Source organism: Chiloscyllium punctatum, chromosome 52, assembly GCF_047496795.1.
Source record: "Chiloscyllium punctatum isolate Juve2018m chromosome 52, sChiPun1.3, whole genome shotgun sequence".
NCBI classification, from domain to species: domain Eukaryota; kingdom Metazoa; phylum Chordata; class Chondrichthyes; order Orectolobiformes; family Hemiscylliidae; genus Chiloscyllium; species Chiloscyllium punctatum.
In genome coordinates, this window is record NC_092790.1 from 27,489,453 (window position 1) to 27,516,815 (window position 27,363).

Below are 27,363 nucleotides of genomic sequence, written 5' to 3' on the forward strand. Positions count from 1 at the left end.
CAGAGTCTTAGAGAGAGTCAGAGTGTCACAGTCTCTCACAGAGTATCACATTGTGTCTCAGAGCGTGTCACAGTGTGTCACAGTCTGTCAGAGAGTGTCACAGTGTGTTTCAGAGAGAGTCTGTCTCAGAGAGTGTCACAGTGTGTTTCAGAGAGAGTCAGAGAGTGTCACAGTGTGTCACAGTCTGTCAGAGAGTGTCACAGTGCTTTTCAGAGTGTGTCAGAGAGTGTCACAGTGTGTCTCAGAGTGTGTTGGATAGGATCAGAGAGTGTCCTAGTGCGTGTCAAATTGTCAGAGAGAGTCCCGCTGTGTCGCAGAGTGTGTCAGAATGTGTGACAGTCTGTCAGAGAGTGTCACAGTGTGTATCAAAGAAGGTCAGAGAGTGTCACAGTGTGTCTTATACAGTGTCAGAGTGTGTCTCAGTGTGTCACTTTCTGTCAGAGAGTGTCACAGTGCATCTCAAAATCTCCGAGAGTGTCCAGCATGTCTCAGAGAGTCTCAGAGAGTGTCACAGTTTGTCACATTTTCTCAGAGACTGTCACAGTGTGTTTCAGAGAGAGCCAGAGAGTGTCACAGTGTGTCTAAGAGAGTGTCAGAGAGAGTCAGAGCGTGTTTCAGTGTGTCACAGTCTGTCAGAGAGTGTCTAGTGTGCCTCAGGGAGAGTCAGAGAGTGTCACAGTGTGTCATACTGTGTCTCAGAGAGTGGCAGAGAGTGTCAGCATTTGGCTCAGAGATGGCTACTGTCTGAGAGAGTGTCACAGTGTGTCTCAGAGATGTCAGAGTGAGTCAGAGAGTGTCAAAGTACGTCATACTGTGCCTCAGAGAGTGACAGATAGAGTCAGACTGTATCCCAGTGTGTCTCCGAAAGCGTCAGATAGGATCAGAGAGTGTCACAGTGCATCTCAAAGTGCCAGAGAGTGTCAGATAGCGTCACAGTGTGTCACAGTCTGTCAGCGAGTGTCACAGTGTGTGTCAGAGAGTGTCACAGTGTGTCACAGTCTGTCTGAGAGTGTCACAGTGCTTTTCAGAGAGTGTCAGATAAGATCAGAGAGTGTCACAGTGCTTCTCAAAGAGTGTCTCAGAGTGTCACAGTCTGTCAGAGAGTGTCACATTGTGTCTCAGAGAGTGACAGACAGTTTCACAGCATGTGTCAGAGATTCTGAGAGAATCTGAAAGTGTTACTATCTGTGAGAGAGTCACAGTGTGTCACAGTCTGTCAGAGAGTGTCACAGTGCTTTTCAGAGAGTTTTAGAGAGTGTCACAGTGTGTCTCAGAGAGTGTCGGATAGGATCAGAGAGTGTCCCAGTGCGTCTGAAACTGTCAGAGAGGGTCCCAGTGTGTCTTAGAGAGTGTCAGAGTGTATCACAGTCTGTCAGAGAGTGTCACAGTGCTTCTCAAATTGTCAGAGAGGGTCCCAGTGTGTCTCTGAGACTCTCACAGAATTTCACAGTGTGTCTCAGACAGTGTCAGTTAGGACCAGAGAGTGTCACAGTGCGTCTCAAAGTGTCAGTGAGAGGCAGAGAGTGTCAAAGTGTGTCTCAGAGTGTGTTGGATAGGATCAGAGAGTATCCCAGTGCGTGTCAAATTGTCAGAGAGGGTCCCGCTGTGTCACACAGTATGTCAGAGTGTGTCACAGTCTGTCAGAGAGTGTCACAGTGTGTTTCAGAGATTTTCAGAGAGTGTCACAGTGTGTTTCAAAGATTGTCAGAGAGTGTCACAGTGTGTGTCAGACTCTGTCAGAGAGTGTCACAGTGTGTGTCAGAGTGTGTCACAGTGTGTCACAGTCTATCAGAGAGTGTCACAGAGCATCTCAAATTGTCAGAGAGGGTCCCAGTGTGTCGCAGATAGTGTCAGAGTGTGTCACAGTCTGTCAGCGATTGTCACAGTGTGTTTCAAAGAATGTCAGAGAGTGTCACAGTGTGTGTCAGAGAGTGTCACAGTGCGTGTCAAATTGTCAGAGAGGGTCCCAGCGTGTCACAGAGTGTGTCGGAGTGTGTCACAGTCAGTCAGAGAGCATGACAGTTTGTTTCAAAGAATGTCAGAGAGTGTCACAGTATGTCTTATAGAGTGTCAGAGTGTGTCACAGTGTGTCACTTTCTGTCAGAGAGTGTCACAGTGCATCTCAAAATCTCAGAGAGTGTCACAGCGTGTCTCAGAGAGTCTCAGAGAGTGTTACAGTTTGACACAGTTTCTCAGAGACTGTCACAGTGTGTTTCACCCTCTCTCTCTCAGCCTGTCTCTCTCTCACCCCCCTCTCTTTCTCACCCGCTCACTCTTCCACTCCGATCTCTCTCACACCCTCTCTCTCTCTCACCCCTCTCTCTCTCACCCTTCTCTCTTTCTAACACTCTCTCTCACACCTCTCTCTCACCCCTTCTCTCACACAGTCTGTCAGAGAGTGTCACAGTGTGTCTCAGATAGGATAAGAGAGTGTCACAGTGCATCTCAAATTGTCAGAGGGAGTCAGAGAGTGTCCCAGTGTGTCTCAGCGAGTGTCAGAGTGTGTCGCAGTGTGTCACAGTCTGAGAGGGCGTGTCTCAGTGTGTTTGAGAGAGTGTCACAGTGCCTTTCGGAGAGAGCCACAGAGTGTCACAGTGTGTCTCAGAGAGTCAGAGAGTGTCACAGTGTGTCTCAGAGAGTCAGAGAGTATCACAGTGTGTTTCAGATAGGATAAGAGAGTGTCACAGTGCATCTCAAATTGTCAGAGGGAGTCAGAGAGTGTCCCAGTCTGTCTCAGCGAGTGTCACAGTGTGTCACAGTGTGTCACAGTCTGAGAGGGCATGTCACAGTGTGTTTGAGAGAGTGTCAGAGAGTGTCACAGAGTGCCTCAGCATGTGTCAGAGAGTGTCACAGTGTGTTTTAGAGAGAGTCACAGTGCCTTTCGGAGAGAGTCAGAGAGTGTCACAGCCTGTCAGAGAGTGTCACGGTGTGTCTCAGCGAGTGTCAGAGAGAGTCGAAGTGTGTCACAGTGTGTCTCTGAGAATGTCAGATAGGATCAGAGAGTGTCACAGTGTGTCACAGAGAGTCAGAGAGAGTCAGAAAGTGTCACAGTCTGTCTTTGAGAGTGTCTCAGTGTGTCACAGTCTGTCAGAGAGTATCACAGTGTGTTTCAGAGAGTGTCAGAGAATGTCACAGTGTATTTAAGAGAGTGTCAGAGAGGGTCACAGTGTGTCTAAGAGAGTGTCACAGTGTGTCTCAGAGAGTCAGAAAGAGTCAAAAAGTGTCACAGGATTTCTCAGAGAGTGTCACTGTGAGACACAATCTGTCAGACAATCTTACAGTGTATTGCACAGTGTCTCAGAGAGAGTCAGAAAGTGTCACAGTGTGTCATTCTGTGTCTCAGAGAGTGTCAGAGAGTGTCAACATTTGGCTCAGAGAGTGTCATAGTCTGTGAGAGAATGTCACAGTGTGTCTCAGAGAGTGTCAGAGTGAGTCAGAGAGTGTTGCAGTGCGTCTCAGAGAGTGTTAGATAAGAACAGTGCGTGTCAGTGTGTCTAAGAGAGTGTCAGAGAGTGTCACAGTGTGTAACAGTCTGTCAGAGAGTGTCACAGTGTGCCTCAGAGAGTGCCTCAGCATGTGTCAGAGAGTGTCACAGTGTGTTTTAGAGAGTGTCACAGTCTCTCAGAGAGTGTTTCAGTGTATCACAGTCTGTATGAGAGTTTCACAGTGTGTCTCAACATGTCTCAGTGAGTGTTACAGTGTGTTTCAGAGAGTGTCACAGTGCCTTTCAGTGAGAGTCAGAGAGTGTCACAGTGTGTTACAGTCTGTCAGAGAGTGTCACAGTGTGCCTCAGAGAGTGTCCGATAGGATCAGAGATTTTCACAGTGTGTGTCAGAGACACAGGGAGAGTCAGAAAGTGTCACAGTCTGTCTCTGAGAGTGTCACAGTGTGTCACAGTCGGTCAGAGAGTGCAACAGTTAGTTTCAGAGAGAGTCAGAGAGTGTCACAGCATGTCACAGTCTGTCACAGAATGTCACACTGTGTCTCAGAGAGTGTCAGGCTGTGCCAAAGTGTGTCTCAGAGATTCAGAGAGTCAGAAATTGTCACAGTCTGTCCCAGAGAGTGTCACACTCTGTCACAGTGTGTCAGAGAGTGTCATAGTGTGTCTCAGAGTGTCAGAAAGTGTCACAGTGTCTCACCGTCTGTAAGAGCAGGGCACAGTGTGCCTCAGAGAGTGTCACAGTGTGTCTCAGAGATTCAGAGAGTCAGAAATTGTCACAGTCTGTCTCAGAGAGTGTCACACTCTGTCACAGTGTGTCAGAGAGTGTCATAGTGTGTCTCAGAGTGTCAGAAAGTGTCACAGTGTCTCACCGTCTGTAAGAGCAGGGCACAGTGTGCCTCAGAGAGTGTCACAGTGTGTCTCAGAGATTCAGAGAGTCAGAAATTGTCACAGTCTGTCTCAGAGAGTGTCACACTCTGTCACAGTGTGTCAGAGAGTGTCATAGTGTGTCTCAGAGTGTCAGAAAGTGTCACAGTGTCTCACCGTCTGTAAGAGCAGGGCACAGTGTGCCTCAGAGAGTGTCACAGTGTGTCTCAGAGATTCAGAGAGTCAGAAATTGTCACAGTCTGTCTCAGAGAGTGTCACACTCTGTCACAGTGTGTCAGAGAGTGTCATAGTGTGTCTCAGAGAGTGTCAGAAAGTGTCACAGTGTCTCACCGTCTGTAAGAGCGTGGCACAGTGTGCCTCAGAGAATGTCACAGTGTGTCTCAGAGAGTGTCACAGTGTCTCAGAAAATGTCACCCAGAGTCAGAGAGTGTCACCATCCATCAGAGAGTGTCATTGTGAGACACAGAAAGTGTTACAGTCTGTCACAGTCTGTCAGAGAGTGTTAAAGTGTTTCTCAGAGAGTGTGGGAGAGTGCCACAGACTATCTCAGAGTGTCAGAGAGTTTCACAGTGTGTCTCAGAGAGTGTGACAGAGAGAGTCATAAATGTCACAGTGTGTCTCAGAGCGTGTCAGAGAGGGACAGAGAGTGTCACAAAGTTTTCCAGAGTATCAGAGAGAGTCACAGAGTGTCACAATGTGTCTCAGAGAGTCAGAGAGTGTCACAGTGTGTCACAGTCTGTCACAGTCTGTCACAGAGTGTCACAGTGTGTCTCAGAGAGTCAGAGAGTGTCACAGTGTGTCACAGTCTGTCACAGAGTGTCACAGTGTGTCTCAGAGAGTCAGAGAGTGTCACAGTGTGTCACAGTCTGTCACAGAGTGTCACAGTGTGTCTCAGAGAGTGTCCAATAGGATCAGAGAGTGTCACAGTGTGTCTCAGAGAGTCAGAGAGTGTCACAGTGTGTCACAGTCTGTCACAGAGTTTCACAGTGTGTCTCAGAGAGTGTCCGATAGGATCAGAGATTTCCACAGCGTGTGTCAGAGTCAGAGTCAGAAAATGTCACAGTCTGTCTCTGAGAGTGTCACAATGTGTCACAGTCTGTCAGAGAGTGTAACAGGGTGTTTCAGAGAGAGTACGAGAGTGTCACAGTGTGTCACAGTCTGTCAGAGAGTGTAACAGGGTGTTTCAGAGAGAGTACGAGAGTGTCACAGTGTGTCACAGTCTGTCAGAGAGTGTCACAGAGAGTTTCAGATAGTGTCAGAGAGTGTCATATTGTGTCACAGAAATTGTCTCAGTCTGTCAGAGCGTGACACAGTGTGTCTCAGGGAGTGACCAGAGAGAGTCAGAGAGTGTCACAGTGTGTCTGAGAGATTGTCAGAGAATGTCACTGTTTGTCACAACCTGTCAGAGAGTGTCACAGCGTGTCGTGCTGTGCCTCAGAGAGTATCAGAGAGTGTCACATTCTGTCTCAGAGAGTGTCAGAGAGAATCAGCATGTGTCTCAGAGAGTCAGTGATTGTCGCAGTGTGTCACAGTGCCCCACTGTGTCTCAGCGAGTGTCAGAGTGTGTCCGATAGGATCAGAGATTTTCACAGCGTGTGTCAGAGTCAGAGGCAGAAAATGTCACAGTCTGTCTCTGAGATTGTCACAATGTGTCACAGTCTGTCAGAGAGTGTCGCAGTGTGTTTCAGAGAGAGTAAGAGAGTGTCACTGTGTGTCACAGTCTGTCAGAGAGTGTCACACTGTGTCTCAGAGAGTGTCACGCAGTGTCACAGTGTGTCTCAGAGATTCAGAGAGAGTCAGAAAGTGTTACAGTCTGTCTCAGAGAGTCGCACAGTGTGTCAGAAAGCGTCATAGTGTGTCTCAGAGAATATCAGAAAGTGTCACAGTGTGTCACCGACTGTAAGAGCGTGTCACAGTGTGTCTCAGAGATTTAGAGGGAGTCAGAAAGTGTCACAGTCTGTCTTTGAGAGTGTCACAGCGTGTCACAGCCTGTCAGAGAGTGTCACAGTGTATTTCAGAGAGAGTCAGAGAGAGTCGAAGTGTGTCACAGTGTGTCTCAAAGTGTCAGAGAGTGTCACAGTGTGTCACAGCCTTCTCAGAGAGTGTCACGGTGTGTCTCAGAGAGAGTCAGAGAGAGTCGAAGTGTGTCGCAGTGTGTCTCAAAGTGTCAGAGAGTGTCACAGTGTGTCACAGCCTTCTCAGAGAGTGTCACGGTGTGTCTCAGAGAGTGTCAGAGAGAGTCGAAGTGTGTCACAGTGTGTCTCTGAGAATGTCAGATAGGATCAGAGAGTGTCACAGTGTGTCTATGAGGGTATCAAAGTGTGTCACAGAGAGGCAGAGAGAGTCAGAACGTGTCACAGACTGTCTCAGAGAGTGTCACAGTGTGTCACAATCTGTCAGAGAAGGTTACAGTATATTTCAGAGAGAGTTAGAGAGAGTCAGAGAGTGTCAAGTCTGTCTCAGAGGGTGTCACATTGTGTCAGAGAGTGTCACAGTGTGTCTCTGAGAGTTTCACAGTGTGTCTCAGAGAGTCAGAGTGAGTCTGAAAGTGTCACAGTATGCCGCAGAGAGAGTCAGAGAGAGTTATAACGTGTCACAGTCAGTCTCAGAGAGTGTCACGGTGTGTCACAGTCTGTCTGAGAGTGTCACATTGTGCGTCAGAGAGTATCAGAGAGTGTCACAGTGTGTCACAGTCTGTCAGAGAGTGTCACAGTGCTTTTCAGAGAGTGTCAGAGAGTGTCATAGTGTGTCTCAGAGAGTGTTCGATAGGATCAGAGAGTGTCCCAGTGCATGTCAAATTGTCAGAGAGGGTCCCGCTGTGTCACAGAGTGTGTCAGAGTGTGTCACAGTGTGTTTCAAAGAATGTCAGAGAGTGTCACAGTGTGTCTTATAGAGTGTCAGAGTGTGTCACAGTTCATCTCAAAGTCTCAGAGAGGGTCCCAGTGTGTCTCAGAGAGTGTCACAGTTTGTCACAGTTTCTCAGAGAGTGTCACAGTGTATTTCAGATAGAGTCAGACTGTATCCCAGTGTGTCTCCGAGAGTGTCAGATAGGATTAGAGAGCATCACAGTGTGTCTCAAATTGTCAGAGAGTGTCAGAGAATGTCGCAGTGTGTCATAGTCTGTCAGAGAGTGTCACAGTGTGTCTCAGAGAGTGTCAGATAAGATCAGAGAGTGTCACAGTGTGTCTCAGAGAGTGTCTCAGTGCGTCACAGTCTGTCAGAGAGTGTCACAGTGTGTCACAGTCTGTCAGAGAGTGTCACAGTGCTTTTCAGAGAGTTTCAGACACTGTCACAGTGCATCTCAAATTGTCAGAGAGGGTCCTGGTGTGCCGCAGATAGTGTCAGAGTGTGTCACAGTGTGTTTCAATGAATGTCAGTGAGTGTCACAGTGTGTGTCAGAGTGAATGTCAGAGTGTGTCACAGTGTGTCACAGTCTGTCAGAGAGGGTCACAGTGCATCTAAAAGTGTCATATAGGGTCCCAGTGTGTCTCAGAGAGTCTCAGAGTGTGTCACAATGTATCACAGTCTCTCAGAGAGTGTCGCAGTGGGTTTCAGACAGAGTCACAGAGTCTCACAGTGTGTCTCAGAGAGTGTCACAGTATGTCATACTGTGCCTCAGTGTGTCTCAGAGAGAGTGAGAGAGTGGCACAGTGTGTCTCAGAGAGCGGCACAGTGTGTCCCATTCTCTTAGAGAGTGTAACAGTGTGTTTCAGAGACAGTCAGAGAGTGTCACAGTGCGCCTCAGAGAGTCAGAGAGTGTCACAGTGTGTCTCAGAGAGTGTCATAGTTTGTCTCAGAGAGTCAGAGAGAGTCAGATAGTGTTTCAGTGAGTCAGAGTCTGTCAGAGAGTGTCACAGTGTGCCTCAGAGAGTCAGAGAGTGTCACAGTGAGTGTCACAGTGTGTCTCAGAGAGTCAGGGCGAGTCAGAAAGTGTCACAGTGTGTCTAAGAAAGGATGACAGTGTGTCTCAGAGAGTCAGAGAGAGTCAGAACTTGTCACAGTTTGTCTCAGAGTGTGTCACATTGTGACAATCTGTCAGAGAATGTTACATTGTATTTCAGAGTGTGTCAGAGAGAGTCAGAAAGTGTCACAGTGTGTCATACTGTGTCTCAGAGAGTGTCAGAGAGTGTCGGCATTTGGCTCAGAGAGGGTCACAGTCAGTGAGAGAGTGTCACAGTGTGTCTCAGAGAGTGTCAGAGTGAGTCAGAGAGTGTCACAATATGTCATACTGTGCCTCAGAGAGTGCCATATGGAGTCAGACTGTATCACAGTGTGTCTCAGAGAGTGTCAGAGATTTTCACAGTGTGTCTCAGAGTGTCAGAGTTAGTCAGTGAGTGTCACAGTGTGTCTCAGAGAGTCAGAGAGAGACGGAAAGTGTCACATTGTGTCTCAGAGAGTGTTGCAGTGTCGCAGAAAGTGTCACCGTGTGTCAGAGAGTGTCACAGTAGGTCAGAGAGTGTCATCGTGTGTCTCAGAAATTGTCACAGTCTGTCAGAGAGTGTCACAGTGTTTCTCAGAGAGTGTCAGAGAGCATCGCAGTGTATCTCAGTGTGTCAGAGAGAGTCACATTGTGTCTCAGAGAGAGTCAGAGAGTGACACAGTGTGTCTCAGAGCGTGTGAGAGAGAGTCAAAAAATGTTACAGTGTGTTTCAGAGAGTGACCGAGTGTCTCAGAGTCAGAAAGAGACAGCAAGTCTCACAGTGTGTCTCAGAGAGTGTCTCAGTGTCTCAGAAGATGTCACCATCTGTCAGAGAGTGTCACAGTGTGTCAGAGAGTGTCTCAGTGTGTCCCAGAGAGTGTCGCAGTCTGTCAGAGTGTGTCACAGTGTGTCTCAGAGAGGGACAGAGAGTGTCATAGTGTGTTCCAGTGTGGCAGATGGAGACACAGAGTGTCACTATGTGTCACAGTCTGTCTCAGAGAGAGTCAGAGAGTGTCACAGTGTGTCTCAGACAGTGTCAGAGAGTGTCACAGTGTGTCTAAGAAAGGATGAGAGTGTGTCTCAGAGAGTGAGAGAGAGTCAGAGAGTGTCACAGTGTTTCTCAGAGAGTACAGAGAGCATCACAGTGTATCTCAGTGTGTCAGAGAGAGTCACATTGTGTCTCAGAGAGAGTCAGAGAGTGACACAGTGTGTCTCAGAGAGTGTGAGAGAGAGTCAAAAAATGTTACAGTGTGTTTCAGAGCGTGACCGAGTGTCTCAGAGTCAGAAAGAGACAGCAAGTCTCAGTGTGTCTCAGAGCGGGACAGAGAGTGCCATAGTGTGTTCCAGTGTGGCAGATAGAGTCACAGAGTGTCACTATGTGTCACAGTCTGTCTCAGAGAGAGTCAGAGAGTGTCACAGTGTGTCTCAGACAGTGTCAGAGAGAGTCAGAGAGTGTCACAGTGTGTCATACTGTGTCTCAGAGAGGGTCAGAGAGTGTCAGCATTTGGCTCAGAGAGGGACCCAGTCTGTCAGAGAATGTTACATTGTATTTCAGAGTGTGTCAGAGAGACACAGTAAGTGTCACAGTGCATCATACTGTGTCTCAGAGAGTGTCAGAGAGTGTCAGAGTCATTGAGTGTCACAGTGTGTCTCAGAGAGAGTCAGGGAGTGTCACAGTGTGTCTCAGAGAATGTCAGAGATTGTCACAGTGTGTCTCAGAGAGAGTCAGGGAGTGTCACAGTGTGTTTCAGAGAATGTCAGAGAGTGTCACAGTGTGTCTCACAGAGTGTCACAGTCTCTCAGAGAGTGCTTCAGTGTATCACAGTCTGTCAGAGAGTGTCACAGTGCGCCTCAGAGAGAGTCAGAGTGTGTCACCGTGTGTCTCAGTGAGTGTCGCAGTGTGTCTCAGAGAGTCAGAGAAAGAGTCAGAAAGTGTCACAATCTGTCTTGAGAGTGTCTCAGTGTGACACGGTCTGTCAGAGAGTGTCACAGTGTGTCTCAGAGAGTCAGAGAGAGTCAGAAAGTGTCACAGTTTATCTCAGAGAGTGCAATATTGTGATAGTCTGTTAGAGAATGTTACATTGTATTTCAGAGTGTGTCAGAGAGAGTCAGAAAGTGTCACAGTGTGTCATACTGTGTCTCAGAGAGTGTCAGAGAGTGTCAGCATTTGGCTCAGAGAGAGTCACAGTCAGTGAGAGAGTGCCACAGTGTGTCTCAGAGTGTGTCAGAGTGAGTCAGAAATGTGTCACAGTATGTCATACTGTGCCTCAGAGAGTGCCATAGAGAGTCAGACTATATCACAGTGTGTCTCAGAGCGTGTCAGAGAGTGTCACAGTGTGTCTCAGAGAGTGTCAGAGTGAGTCAGTGAGTGTCACAGTGTGTCTCAGAGAGAGTCAGAGATTATCACAGTCTATCTCAGAGAGTGTCTCAGTGTGTCTCAGAGGGTCAGAGAGAGACGGAAAGTGTCACAGTGTGTCTCAGAGTGTGTCGCAATGTCGTAGAAAATGTCACCGTATGTCAGAGAGTGTCACAGTAGGTCAGAGAGTGTCATCGTGTGTCTCATAAATTGTCACAGTCTGTCAGAGTCTGTCAGAGAGTGTCACAGTGTTTCTCAGAGAGTGTCAGAGAGCATAACAGTGTATCTCAGTGTGTCAGAGAGAGTGACATTGTGTCTCAGAGAGAGTCAGAGAGTGACACAGTGTGTCTCAGAGAGTGTGAGAGAGAGTCAAAAAATGTTACAGTGTGTCCCTGAGAGTGACAGAGTGTCTCAGAGTCAGAATGAGACAGCAAGTGTCACAGTGTGTCTCAGAGAGTGTCACAGTTTTTCAGAAAATGTCACCATCTTTCAGAGAGTGTCAGAGAGTGTCACATTGTGTCCCAGAGAGTCAGAGAGTGTCATAGAGTGTCTCAGAGAGTGTCACAGTGTGTGTGAGATTTTCAGAGAGAGTCAGAGAGTGTCACATTGTGTCTCAGTGAGTGTCGCAGTGTGTCTCAGAGGGTCAGAGAGAGAGACAGAAAGTGTCACAATCTGTCTTTGAGAGTGTCTTAGTGTGACACAGTCTGTCAGAGAGTGTCACAGTGTGTCTAAGAGATTCAGGGAGAGTCAGAAAGTGTCACAGTCTGTCAGAGAGTGTCACAGTGTGTCTCAGATAGGATCAGAGAGTATCAACGTGCGTCTCAAAGTATCAGAGAAAGTCAGAGAGCGTCACGGTGTGTCTGAGAGTGTCAGAGAGAGTCAGAGAGTGTCACAGTGTGTCTGAGAGTTTCAGAGAGAGTCAGAGAGAGGCAGAGAGAGTCAGAGAGTGTCAGATTGTGTCTCAGTGAGTGTCACAGTGTGTCTCAGAGAGTCAGAGAGAGAGACAGAAAGGGTCACAATCTGTCTTGAGAGTGTCTCAGTGTGTCACAGTCTGTCAGAGAGTGACAAAATGTGCCTCAGAGAGTGCCACAGTGCGTCTAAGAGAGGATGATTTTGTGTTTCAGAGAGTCAGAAAGTGTCACAGTTTGTCACAGAGAGTGTCACATTGTGACAGTCTGTCAGACAATGTTACATTGTATTTCAGAGTGTGTCAGAGAGAGTCAGCATTTGTCTCAGAGAGGGTCACAGTCTGTGAGAGAGTGTCACAGTGTGTCTCAGAAAGTGTCAGCGTGAGTCTGAGAATGTCACAGTATGTCATACTGTACCTCAGCGAGAGCCAGAGAGAGTCAGACTGTATCACAGTGTGTCTCAGAGAGTGTCAGAGATTGTCACAGTGTGTAACAGAGAGAGTTAGAGAATGTCAGTGAGTCTCACAGTCTGTCTCAGAGAGTGTCAGAACGGGTCAGAGTGTCACAGTGTTTCTCAGAGAGAGTCAGAGAGAGACAGAAAGTGTCACAGTGTCGTTCAGAGAGTGTCAAATTTTGTCACAGTCTGTCAGAGTGTGTCACAGTGTGTTTCCGTGAGTGTCACAGTGTGTCTCAGAGAGTCAGAAAGTGTCACAGTCTGTCTTTGAGGGTGTCACAGTCTGTCAGAGAGTGTCGCAGTGTGTTTGAGAGAGTGTCAGAGAGTGTCACAATGTGTCACAGAGAGTGTCACAGTGTGTGTGAGAGTTTCAGAGAGAGTCAGAGAGTGTCACAGTGTGTCTCTGTGAGTGTCACAGTGTGTCTCAGAGAGTCAGAAAGTGACACAGTCTGTCTTTGAGGGTGTCACAGTCTGTCACAGTCTGTCAGAGAGTGTCACTGTGTGTCTCAGAGAGTCTCAGAGAGTGTCACAGTGTGTTTCAGAGAGTGTCACAGTGTGTTTCAGAGAGAGTCAGAGTGTCACAATGCGTCTCAAATAGTCACAGAGTCAGAGACTGTCCCAGTGTCTCAGCGACTGTCAGAGAGTGTCACAGTGTGTCACAGTCCCTCAGAGAGTGTTTCACTGTGTTACAGTCTGTCAGAGAATATCACAGTGTGCCTCAGAGAGAGTTAGAGAGTGTCACAGTCTGTCAGAGAGTGTCACAATGTGTCTCAAGGAGTGTCAGAGAGTGTCACATTGTGTCTCAGAGAGTGTCAGAGAGTGTCATAGTGTGTCTCAGAGAGTGTCACAGTGTGTTTGAGAGAGTGTCAGAAAGTGTCACAGTGTGTCTCAGCATGTGTCAGAGAGTGTCGCAGTGTGATTCAGAGAGTATCAGAGAGTGTCACAGCCTATCATGAGAGTGTCACAGTGTGTCTCAGAGAATCAGAGAGAGTCAGAGAGTGTTTCACTGTGTTACAGTGTGTCAGAGAATGTCACAGTGTGCCTCAGAGAGAGTCAGAGACTGTCACAGTGTGTCTAAGAGAGGATGACAGTGTGTCTCGGAGAGTCAGAGAGAGTCAGAACGTGTCACAGTTTGTCTCAGAGAGTGTCAGATAGGATCAGAGAGTGTCACAGTGTGTTTGAGAAAGTGGTGTCTCGAATGTATGTGGGGAGTTCCTGGACTAGGGGGGATAGGACAGTGTCAAGGTAGGTAGAGATGAGTTCAGTGGGGCAGGAGCATGCTGAGACAATGGGTCGGCCAGGGTGGTCAGGCTTGTGGATCTTGCGAAGGAGGTAGAACCGGGCAGTGCGGGGTTCCCGGACTATGAGGTTGGAAGCTGTGGGTGGGAGATCTTCTGAGGTGATGAGGTTCTGTATGGTCTGGGAGATGATGGTTTGGTGATGGGGGGTGGGGTCATGGTCGAGGGAGCAGTAGGAAGAGGTGTCCTCGAGTTGGTGTTTGGCTTCAGCGGTGTAGAGGTCAGTGCGCCAGACTACCACTGCGCCCCCTTTATCCGCTGGCTTGACGGTGAGGTTGGGATTGGAGCAGAGGGATTGGAGGGCTGCGCGTTGTGAGGGTGAGAGGTTGGAGTGGGGGAGGGGGGACGACAGGTTGAGGCGGTTAATGTCCCGGCGGCAGTTGGAAATGAAGAGGTCGAGGGCAGATAATAGGCCAGCGCGGGGTGTCCAGTGGATACAGTGTTTTGGAGGTGGGCGAAGGGGTCCTCGGAAGGTGGGCGGGAGTCCTGATTGTGAAAGTAAGCTCGGAGGCGGAGGCGACGGAAGAATTGTTCGATGTCACGTCGTGTATTAAATTCATTGATGCGTGGACGGAGGGGGATGAAGGTGAGTCCTTTGCTGAGGACTGATCGTTCGTCCTCAGTGAGTGGGAGGTCTGGAGGGATGGTGAAAACTCGGCAGAGCCGGGGGCTGGGATCTGGTGTGGGTGTGGAGCTGGGAGTGGGGTCGGAGCCAGTACCTGCTCCCGCGAGGAGGTTGAGCAATTCATCAACTTCACCAACACATTCCACCCTGACCTTAAATTTACCTGGACTATCTCTGACACCTCGCTCCCCTTCCTGGACCTCTCCATCTCCATTAATGACGACCGACTTGACACGGACATTTTTTACAAACCCACTGACTCCCATAGCTACCTGGATTACACCTCTTCCCACCCTATCTCTTGCAAAAATGCCATCCCGTATTCCCAATTTCTCCGCCTCCGCCGTATCTGCTCCCAGGAGGACCAGTTCCACCATAGGACACACCAGATGGCCTCCTTCTTTAGAGACCGCAATTTTCCTTCCCACGTGGTTAAAGATGCCCTCCAATGCATCTCATCCACATTCCGCACCTCCGCTCTCAGACCCCACCCCTCCAACCGTAACAAGGACAGAACGCCCCTGGTGCTCACCTTCCACCCTACAAACCTTCGCATCAACCAAATCATCCACCGACATTTCCGCCACCTCCAAACAGACCCCACCACCAGGGATATATTTCCCTCCCCTCCCCTTTCCGCCTTCCGCAAAGACCGTTCCCTTCGTGACTACCTGGTCAGGTCCACACCCCCCTACGACCCACCCTCCCATTCTGGCACTTTCCCCTGCCACCGCAGGAACTGTAAAACCTGTGCCCACACCTCCTCCCTCACCTCTATCCAAGGCCCTAAAGGAGCCTTCCACATCCATCAAAGTTTCACCTGCACATCCACTAATATCATTTATTGTATCCGTTGCTCCCGATGTGGTCTCCTCTACATTGGGGAGACTGGACGCCTCCTAGCAGAGCGCTTTAGGGAACATCTCCGAGACACCCGCACCAATCAACCAAACCGCCCCGTGGCCCAACATTTCAACTCCCCCTCCCACTCTGCCGAGGACATGGAGGTCCTGGGCCTCCTTCACCGCCGCTCCCTCACCACCAGATGCCTGGAGGAAGAACGCCTCATCTTCCCCCTCGGAACACTTCAACCCCAGGGCATCTTTGTGGACATCAACAGCTTCCTCATTTCCCCTTCCCCCACCTCATCCTAGTTTCAAACTTCCAGCTCAGTTACTGTCTCCTTGACTTGTCCTACCTGCCTATCTTCTTTTCCACCTATCCACTCCACCCTCTCCTCCTTGACCTATCACCTTCATCTCCTCCCCCACTCACCCATTGTACTCTATGCTACTCTCTCCCCACCCCCACCCTCCTCTAGCTTATCTCTCCATGCTGCAGGCTCACTGCCTTTATTCCTGATGAAGGGCTTTTGCCCGAAACGTTGATTTCGCTGCTCGTTGGATGCTGCCTGAACTGCTATGATACTCTCTGACAGACTGTGACACACTGTGACATTCTGACTTTCTCTGACACTCTCTGAGGTACACTGTGACACTCTTTGACAGACTGTGATAAACTGTGACACTCTCTGACTTTCTCTGACACTCTCTTAGACACACTGTGACACTCTCTGACCCTTTCTCTCACTCTCTGAGACAGACTTTAACACTCTCTCACAGACGGTGACCCTCTTGGAGACAAATGCTGACTGTCTCTGACACTCTCTGAGACACTGTGACAATGTCTGACTCTCTCTGACCCACTCGGAAATACACTGTAGCCTTCTCTTACAGATTGTGGCACACGGAGACACTCTCTGAGACACACTGTGACACTCTCTGACTCATTCTGTCACTCTCTGTGACACACTCTGACCCTCTCTGCGACAGACTGTAGCACTCTCTCACAGACTGTGACATTCTCTGAGACAAATGCTGACCCTGTCTGACACTCTCTGAGACACAGTATGACTCACTGTGACACTCTCAGACTCTCTCTGACACAATTGGAAATACACTATAACCTTCTCTGACAGACTGTGACACACTGTGACACTCTCTGAGACACACTGTGACACTTTCTGACTCTCACTGACTCTGACTCTCTGAAACACACTGTGACACTCTCTGAGACACACTGTGACACTCTCTGAGACTCAGAGTTACACTCTCTGACTCTCTCTGACACTCTCTGAGACACACTATGACACTCTCTGACAGACTATGACACATTGTGACATTCTCTGACTTTAACTGACAATCTCTGAGGAACACTGTGACACACTCTGACAGACTGTGACACACTCTGACCCGCTCTGAGACAGACTGTGACACTCGCTGATGCTCTGTGACACTCTCTTAGACATGCCGTGACACTCTGTGACTCTTTTTGACACACTGAGACACACTGTGACACTCTCTGACAGACTTTTACACACTGTGAGACTCTCTGACTCTATCTGACTCATTCTGAGACACACTGTGACACTTGTTGACACAATGTGATGCTCTCCGAGACACACTGTGGACTCTCTGACACTCTCTAAGACAGACTGTGACACTCTCTGACTCTCTCTGACAATCTCTAAAACACACTATGACACACTATGAAACTCTCTGACACACTATGACACACTCCAACACACTGTGACACTCTCAGACACACGGTGACATTCTCTGAGACACTGTGACACTCTTGGAGACATACTGCGACACTTTTGACTCTCTCTGAGACACACAGTAACACCCTCTGACAGACTGTGACCCTCTTTGAGACAAATGCTGACGCTCTCTGACAATGTCTGATACACTCTGAAATAAACTGTAACCTTCTCGGACAGACTGTGACACACTGTGACACTCTCTGAGACAAACTGTGACACTTTCTAGCACTCTCTGACCCTCTGAGACACACTATGAAACACTCTGACCCTCGCTGACCCTCTCTGAGACACAGTGTAACAGTCTCCGACTCTCTCTGACACTCTCTGAGACACACTGTGACACTCTCTGACCCTCTCTGTCACGCTCTGAGACACAGTGTAATACTCTCAGACTCTCTCTCTGACACTCTCTGAAGCACAATGTGACTCTGAGACACACGGTGATAGTCTCTGACTGGTTCTTAGACACACTGTGACACACTATGACGCTCTCTTAGACATGCTGTGACACTCTCTGACAGACTGTGACAATTTCTGAGACACACGATGACACTCTCTGACCTACTGAGACACTCTCTGACACACGGTGACATTCTCTGAGACACTGTGACACTCTCTGCGACACACTGTGACACTTTCTGTCTCTCTCTGACACTCTCTGAGACAGACTGTGACACTCTCTGACATGAGGCACAATGTGACACTCTCTGACTTTTTCTGTCAATCTCTGAGACACACTGTGAGACTCTCTCATGGACTGTGACACTCTCTGAGACAAACACTGACACTCTGACACTCTCTGAGACACAGTAGGACACATTTTGACACTTTCTGACTCTCTCTGACTCACTCTGAAATACACTGCAACCTTCTCTGACAGACTGTGACATACTGTGACACTCTCGGAGACACACTGCGACACTTTCTGACTCTCTCTGACGCTCTGAGACAAACTGTGACATTTTTTGACAGTCTATGACACACTGTGACATTCACTGACTTTCTCTGACACTCTCTGAGGCACACTGTGACAATCCCTGACAGACTGTGACACACTGTAAAACTCTCTGACCCTCTCTGCGACACACTATAACACTCTATGACACTCTCTGACTGACTGTGAAACACTGTGACACATTCTGACCATCTCTGAGACACACGGTGACACTCTGTGACTCTCTCTGACGCTCTCTGAGACACACTGTGATACTCACTGACTCTCTCTGACACTCTCTGAGACATACTGTGAAACTCTCTGACAGACTATGACAATCTCTGTGACACTTTCTGTCTCTCTCTGACTCTGAGACACACTGTGACACTCTCTGCCTCTCTCTGAGACACTCGGTCACTCTCTCAGACACACTGTGACACACTATGACATCTTTTGACTCTCTCTCACACTGTCTGAGACACATTGTAACACTCTCAGACAATCTCTGAGACACACTGTGACACTCTCTGAGGCACACTGTGACACTCTCTGACAGATTGTGACAAACTGTCACACTCTCTGACTCTCTCCGACACTCTCTTAGACAAACTGTGACATGCTCGGTCTCTCTCTGACATTCTCTGAAACTCAGTGTGACAGTTGCTGACTCTCTCTGACTCTCCCTGACACCCTATGAGACACACTGTGACACTTTCTGACTCTTTCTGTCACTCCCTGAGACACACTGTAACACTCTCTTACAGACTGCAACTCTCTCTGGGACAAAAGCTGACCCACTCTGACAGTCTCTGAGACACAGTACGACTCAATGTGACACTCACTGACTTTCTCTGACACACTTTGAAATACACTGTAACCTTCTCTGACAGACTGTGACACTCCCTGAGACACACTCTGACACTTTCTGACTCACTCTGCCACTATGAGGCACAACCTAACGCTCTCAGAGACACACTGTGAAACTCACTGCCCTCTCTGACTCTGTCTGAGACACACTATGAGACTCTCTGACTCTCTCTGACACTCTGAGACACACTGTGTCACTCTGTGACTCTCTCTGACACTCTGAGACACACTATAATACTGTTTGACTTGCTTCGACACTCTCTGAGACACACTGTGACACCCTCTGAGACACACTGTGACACTCTCCGACACACGGTGATGTTCTCTGAGGCACTGTGACACTCTCTGAGACGCACTGAGACACATTCTGTCTCTCTCACTGACCCTCAGAGACACACTGTGACACTCTCTGAGACACACTGTGACACTCCCTGCCTCTCTCTGAGACACTCAGTCACTCTCTGAGACACAGTGTGACACACTGTCACATTTTCTGACTCTCTCTCACACTCTCTGAGATGCACTGTAACTCTCTCTGACAGATTGTGACACACTGTGACACTTTCTGACTCTCTCTGACACTCTCATACATAGTGAGACACTCTCTGACTCTCTCTAACACTCTCTGAGATATAGTATGACACACTATGACATTCTCAGACTCTCTCTGACACACTCTGAAACACATGTGACACACTACAACACTCTCTGACACACGGTGACATTTTCAGAGACACTATGTCACTCTCTGTCCCTCTCTGACACTCTCTGAGTCACACTATGACACTCTCTGAATCTCTCTGTCATTCTCTGAGACGCACTGCAACACTCTGTGACAAACGGCGACCCTCTCTTAGACAAATGCAGACCCTCTCTGCCACTCTCTGAGACACACTGTAACACTCTCTGACAGACTGTGACATTCTCTGAGACAAGCACTGACACTCTCTGAGACTCTCTGAGACACTCTGAAATACACTGTAACCTTCTCTGAAAGACTGTGACACACTGTGAAACTCTCTGAGACACACTGTAACACTTTCTGACTCTCTCTGATTCTCTGAAATACACTGTGTCACTCTCTGAGACACACTGTAACACTCTCTGACTCTCTCTGAGACATACTATGACACCCTTTGACAGGTTGTGACACACTGTGACACACTCTGACCCGCTTTGAGATAGACTGACACTCTCTGACACTCTCTGATGCACTCTGTAACAAAATGTGACACTCTCTGACAGACTGTGACAAACTGTGACACTCTCTGTCTTTCTCTGACACTCTCTGAGGCAGACTGTGACACTCTTTGACAGGCTGTGACACACTGTGACACTCTCTGACCCTCTCTGAGACCGACTGTGACAATCTCTGACACTCTCTGAAACACACTGTGACACTCTCTGACAGACTGTGAGACACTGTGACACTCTCTGAGACACACGGTGACACTCTCTGACACTCTCTGACTGACTGTAAGACACTATGACAATCTCTGATACACTGTGGCTTTCTCTGAAACACACTGTGGTTCTCTCTGACACTCTCTGAAACGTACGGTGACACTCTCGGACAGGCTGTGACACACTGTGACACGTTTTGACTCTCTCTGACACTCTCTGACTATCTCTGACACTCTCTGAAACGTACCGTGACACTCTCTGACAGGCTGTGACACGTTTTGACTCTCTCTGACACTCTCTGAAACGTACGGTGACACTCTCAGACAGGCTGTGACACACTGTGACACGTTTTGACTCTCTCTGACACTCTCTGACTATCTCTGACATTCTCTGAAACGTACCGTGACACTCTCTGACAGGCTGTGACACACTGTGACACGTTTTGACTCTCTCTGACACTCTCTGAAACACACTGTGCCACTCTCCAACTCTCTCTGTCACTCTCTGAGAAACACTGTGACATTCTCTGACAGACTGTGACACACTGTGATACTGTTTGACTCTGTATGAAGCACTCTCTGACTCTCTCTGAGACACACTATGACACTCTGACACACTGTGACACTCTCTGACTCTCTCTGAGACACACTATGACACTCTGACACACTGTGACACTCTCTGACTCTCTCTGAGACACACTATGACACTCTGACACACTGTGACACTCTCTGACTCTCTCTGAGACACACTATGACACTCTGACACACTGTGACACTCTCTGACTCTCTCTGAGACACACTATGACACTCTGACACACTGTGACACTCTCTGACTCTCTCTGAGACACACTATGACACTCTGACACACTGTGACACTCTCTGACTCTCTCTGAGACACACTATGACACTCTGACACACTGTGACACTCTCTGACTCCCTCTCTCTGACACACTGTGACAATCCCTGACACACAGTGACACCCACTGAGACGCTGTGGCACTCTCTGACACACTGTGACACTCTCTGAATCTATCTGACACACTATGACAATCTCTGACACACTGTGACACTCTCTAAGACACTGTGACACTTTCTGACACTCTCAGAGACATCCTGTATCCCTCTCTAAGACACTGTGATAATCTCTGACGGTCTCTGAGACACACTGCGACACTCTCTAACAGACTGTGACACACTGTGACACTCCCTGACTCTCTCTGACACTCCCTGAGACACACTGTGACACTCTCTGGGACACACTGTTACACTGTCTGACCCTCTTTGACACTCTCTATAGCACACTGTGACACTCTCTGGGACACACTGTGGCTCTCTCTGACACACGATGAAGTTCTCTGAGATGCTCTGACACTCTCTGATACACACTGTGACACATTCTGTCTCTCTGTCTGACCCTCAGAAACACACTGTGACACTCTCTGACACACGGTGACGTTCTCTGAGACACTGTGACACTCTCTGAGACACACTGTGACACTCTCTGAAACACACTGTGGCACTCTCTGACTCTCTCTGACACTCTCTGAGACATACTGTGACACTCTCTAACAGACTGTGATACACTGTGACACTCCCTGACTCTCTCTGACACTCCCTAAGACACTCTCTGAGACACACTGTTACACTGTCTGACCCTCTTTGACACTCTCTGTAACGAACTGTGACACTCTCTGACTCTCTCTGACAATCTCTGAGTCCCACTGTGACACTCTCTGGCATTGTCTGGGACATACTGTGCCTCTCTCTGATATACTTTGACACTCTCTGACTGTCTTTGAGACACGCTGTGCCTCTCTCTGATACACTGTGACACTCTCTGAGACACAATGGGACACACTGAGACCCTCTCTAAGACACACCCTGAGACACACTATGACACTCTGACTCACTGTGACTCTCTCTGAGACACATTGTGACACCCTATGACTCTCTGAACACACTGTGACTATAATAGAAAACTCCATTTACTGTGAAATTAATTATCCATTTACTGTAAAGTTTAAAGAGAATGCTTTGTTTAAATCAATGCTGTGTTGAGCTTTGTAAACGATGCTTTGATGATGGGTTGCAGTTAGCTTATCTCTGTTTGATTTCTGTAAGCATTCAACTCGACCTTGCGATAGTCGAACTCAGCGAAAGCTGAATAACTGTTATGTCTAGCACCAGGGGATGAGAGGATAACAACTTGAGTTTCCCCAGTCTCTGCCCTTGAGAGTGTGGTAAGGAATGCTATAAGGCAGGTGTCTGTGTAAATGTTTGGGTACTTATTGCATTGAGGCACCTGACTTAGTGTAATGGGTCAATCTTGCAAAATTTTTAATAAAGACCTTTGCTTTGCTCTTGCTAATTATTGAGACAAGTCGATTTAATTTCCATGCCAGTAAACTTGGGGGCTCGTCCCAGGACTCCGCGACTGGATGAGATTCTGAAGATTCCCAGGAAGCGCAGGTGCCAGCACCTTGAAGGTCTTTCACTTCATCTCGAGCGCTGAATTGGCCCTTTTGAGTGAGAGGACTGGGAATCTGTGGATTGCCCTAGCGCCGGGGTTTCAAATCAAATAAGGTTGGGTAATAGTTGTGGTTTATATAATCCTACATAGAGAGTCATTCTTAGAGAATAAATACAGCAGGAAAAGGGTTCAGTGACCTCTCACGTGGTATTAGAGTAAAACTCCAGGGGAAGGGGATTGCTGTCTGAAGAGTGTTTAGGAGACAGCAAGGTTAAGGCTGGTTTTAGACTTGGAACCACCACTGGCTAAGTTGGACTCGCCGAAGACGTACCAGGTACGGGGTTTCTTGGTTTACAAAAACCAAGGCCTTGAGGCGGACGTGCTCAATGTGAGAGGGGACCTCCGGAGGGAAAAGAAAGTATAAAGGGAAAAGATAACTGTACCACGAGAGCGAGAGAGAGAGAGAGAGAGTGAGAGAGAGAGAGCTGAACACTTTTGATGTTACACTAAAAATGGGTTCTGGCAAGAGCGAACAAAGGGGGAGTCCACACAAAATTTGGAATGGCCAACCAAAAATACAATACATGCTAAATAAGTACGGCCCAGAATGTGTAAAGCAGTTAGAATTGTGGATTAAGGAATGTGGTTTTCCGAAGGGAGGAAGTTTTAGTAAAAAACAACTGGAAATATGAAGGTTGAGATAGGAGGAGAGAGAGAAGGAGAAAAGGAACGGAAAGATCGAAGCTATGAATTGGAGTGCTTCTTGTATGTGGAAGGCTGAGGCTGATATCAGAGAAAGGAATTCTCAAGTAAAGGATCGATCAAATACACGTACAGCCACCAGTGCCCATGTGGGAAACAACCTAACGAAGCTGTACAGGGTCTTAAATCTGTTTCAGACCCTGACCTTGATGACTGCCCTCCGAGACCTGCAGCCCCCCTACGGGATCTGCCTGGTGAAAGTTCCACGTCAGCGACCACCACCTCAGGGCCTGCTAGATCACCGATAGCACACCATACCCACAACAGACCGAAGGAAGAAGGCCAAAAGAAGGACGACCACTCCAAGATGGAAAGGCATCCAAGGCCTGTCCGTGATCACTCCCCGATGGATGATGAGTCACACGGTGAGGGTACTGGTGTACGATCATCTAACCAGGTCGTTCTGCAAGCCCCAATGGTTGAAGTTGCAGGTCCAGAAGGGCGCCCAGTGTTGGCCCACCAGCCATGGACCATGACGGATCTGGAAAGTGCCTTTGGGCAGTTGCCTGACCCACACGAGGTTGGAGCTAATAAGAAGTGACAAAGTTCTGTACTGAGTTCCGTCCCACGTCACAAGAGATGAGAGGTCTCCTGGGATGAAAACTAGGTGCCAATGTCACCAAACACAAGGATACCTGGCCAGCTGCAAACGTCCATGCCAGAGCAGCCAACCCACAAGTGGAAGAGAAGGGAGACTTTAATGCTTTTGTTACAGTGCTGGGAACCGCCTGTAGGGAGGCATTCCCAGTGTGAATGGACATGACCAAAACAGCAATGTGAAAACAATGGGAATGTGAGAGAGTGTCCCAGTACCTCACTGAAGTCCATAACATCCATAGTGCACTGAGACGGCATGAGGACATAACGACGGCAGAAATCACACTGTATGAGGCACACCTGAGGAACAGCTTCATCAATGGAAAGAAGGCAGAAATAGTGAAAAGGGTAAAAGACCTGGGACACGGGAAAGCTGAATGTGATAGAACAACATGCAATACATGCTGAAATATTGCTTACCCAAGAGAAGGATAATCAGAAACTAAAGATGGAACAGCAAACACATAAAGCTCAGCTTACTCTGATGTAAATGGTCACCCAGCTGTTGGAGGGAGGTGCTGCAGGAAGAGAGAGAGGCAGAGGAGGAGGTCACGGAAGAGGAAGACGTCACAAAAGAGGCACTGATAGAGGGAGATCTGGTGGGTAATTTGTTTGCAGAGCAATGGACCACTGGGTGAGACGGTGCCCCAGACAGACAGCCTCACTCGGCCCTAGAGGTGGGACATGAGGGTGACTAACAGGGGAAGGCTGAGGTGGAGGTGGGTAGACCACAAGGTACAGGTAAGCCTCTTTCCTTTATGCTTGGCAACGAAGACTCACTTTTGCTAATCTCTTCTACTAACCTTTCACACACTGAGACATATCACACCTCAATGTTCAGCACTGAGATTGCAAAGTGTGGACGGTATGTCCAATATCACAATGATGTGTATAAGTTGATGCACACCTCTATATCATATGTGAAAGTACATCAGTTCCCTTTTTGGTAGATACAGGGCCACATACTCAGTCCTTACATTAGGCCCGTTTAGACAATCGACACAAATAAAGATTAGTGAAAGGTTCCTGAACACAATGGGTGCATCAGGAGTCATGGTGCGGGAGAGATTTTCTGCACCTCTACTGAAAGGGAAACATTCCAATTCTCCTTCTTGTTATCGGAATTTTGTCCTTTAAATTTGATGGGCCGGGATCTCATACGGAGACTGGGATTGGATTTGATCAGTACTCCGACGGGCTTGTAGATAATTCAAAGAAACGATTTACCCAGTGCAGGCTGTAAAATATGACCTACGACCCCTGATGTATGTCTATGAGTGGCTATTAATCCAGAGAGAGATAAGTTCAGTCAGCAATTCCCTCGCCCTGGAAGCAAGTAACTATGTTAATCCTACTAACACCGATTTACTTGCTGGAGACATGCTGCACTGCACAGCACACATACATCACGTTGGCCCTGACGAACCATATGAGAAGGATTGGTTCAGGAGATTGGTGAAACCAGATCAGTTGTTATTGTGTGAATTTTATTGGAACTTATCTAAAGTATCTGTGACGGCAAGTAGACCCTATCTTGTTGATGTGGAAGGTTCTGGTCTCACGTGTCACTGGCGAAGGTGTCTAGTGACAGGTGGTAGGATTTAGGAGCATGGGTGCTAAAGGCACAAAGAATGAAAGGTTGGGTCTTCAGGGATGATGTGGGTATCTGGTTAAATGCAGATAGTGGACATATAAGAAGAAACTAACTTGGCTAACTCAGGCAGATAGGACAGTCTAGGTAATGCCCGCTAGCCCTGAGAAGCCTAGGGGGATAGCCTAACGTTTTCCTAAGATAGAAGTCTTAAACCCAAGATTAAAAATGGTCCCTACTGAGTTGTGGACAAAGGGAAAACATGATGTGGGGCTCATATGGGGCTGTGAGCCCATAAGGATAACCCCGAAGTCTGAGTATCGTCCTTGCAGAGCACAATACCTGTTAAAACCCGAAGCCACAGAAGGAATTACTGCAGTCTTTGAATCCCTCCTAAAGGCAGGAGTGATAATCCCCTGTGTAAACTCACCGGTGAGAACCCCCATTTATCCGTTCAAAAAGACAACCATTCCCGGTGAACCGGAGGAATGGAGATTTGTTCAAGACCTTCTGTCAATGACGCTGTTATTCCTCGTGCCCCAAATGTTCCCAATTCCTATACTATATTGGCTCAAATTCCACTGGACAGGAAATGGTTCTCTGTTGTGGATTTAGCAAATGCCTTCTTTACTGTAATGTTAGGCGACTCCAATAACACAGTATTGTATCGGAGCCAACGTGCTGCTATCTGGTGCACCCAGATAGTCAATTCTGGTTCGCTTTTTCATTCAAAGGGAAATCATATACCTTCATGCGAGGTTACTGTGAGTCTCCCACCATATATAATGGGGCTCTACGCAGGAGTCTGGAGACTCTTGTTCAAACCCCGGGGTCAGTGCTGCTGCAGGATGGAGATGATTGCTTGACCGCGGCACCAACAAAGGAACAATGAGGAAGGAGACCTTTGCATTGCTCTGCCATCTAGTGCGGAAAGGGTACAAAGCCAGTCTCACAAAGCTACAATTTGTGCAACAACAGGTGAAGTTCTTAGGTCACCTAATATCTGAATAAGGGAAGGCTATTGGTCAAGACAGAGTTCAAGCAATCCAGCAAATTCCAAAGCCTCATACGAAGAGACAATTGCTATCCTTTTTGGGTAAGTGCTCCTACTGTAGGATGTTTATCGCACATTACACAACCCTTGAGGCCCCAAAAGTGACATAGCCCATGGAAAAGGGTTGCAGAACCAGAGTCCATTACAGTGGACCCCAGAGGCCGAGAGTGCCTTTGTTGAATTAAAAAGGGGCGCTCCAAACTACACCTACACTGGGGATTCTGAACCCAAACCAGCCTTTTGTACAAACGGTAGATGATTAACGTGGCTGCATGACATCTGTGCTGTTCCAGGATCATTGGGGAAGATTGAGGCCGGTAGCATATTTTTCAGCTAAACCTGACCCCGTAGTGGCAGGATTGTCTCAATGCCTGTGAGCTGTGGCTGTAGCTGAGAAGGCTGTTGGAGCATCCAGGGATATAGTCGGCTGTGGTGAATTAACCCTTCTGGTCCCACATGCAGGATCCTGACTGCTTTATGAGTAAACGACCGCACACATGTCAGCAGCACGTTGGCTCCAATACAATACTGTGTTATTGGAGATGCCTAACATTATAATAAAGCGATGTAACGCCCTTAACCCTGCTAGCCTTCTCCCCACAGAAGGAGACAGAGACCCACACGATTGTGTTGCTGTAACTAATGAAATTTGTAGCCCCAGACCAGATTTGCAGGATTGACCATGTCAGAATCCAGACATGGAGTTTTTTGTGGATGGGTCAGCATTCAGGAGCAAGGGGACAGGCCAGAATTGTGTTGGTTACGATGCAGTGACTATCTACGAGGTAGTCAAAGTGGGATCACTCCCTTCTCATCTGTCAGGGCCAGCAGCGGAGCTGATTGCCTTGACTGAGGCCTATACGTTGGCTGAGGGAAGGACAGTGAATATTTACACCGATAGCAGATATGCCTTTGGGGTTGTACATGATTTTAGAACCCTGTGGAATAACAGGGGATTCTTGGCCTCCACCAGAATGCCCATCACACACCGCGACCTGATTTCCGACCTCCTGGAAGCAGTCCTGTTGCCTAAATCAATCGCTGTGTGTAAGTGTGAAGCTCAGACAAAAAAATAATGATCTTATTTCCCAAGGCAATGCAAGGGCAGACTCAGCAGCAAGAACAGCAAGGTAAAAACAATGACTGCCGATGCTGAAAATCAAATACTGGATTAGTAGTGCTGGAAGAGCACA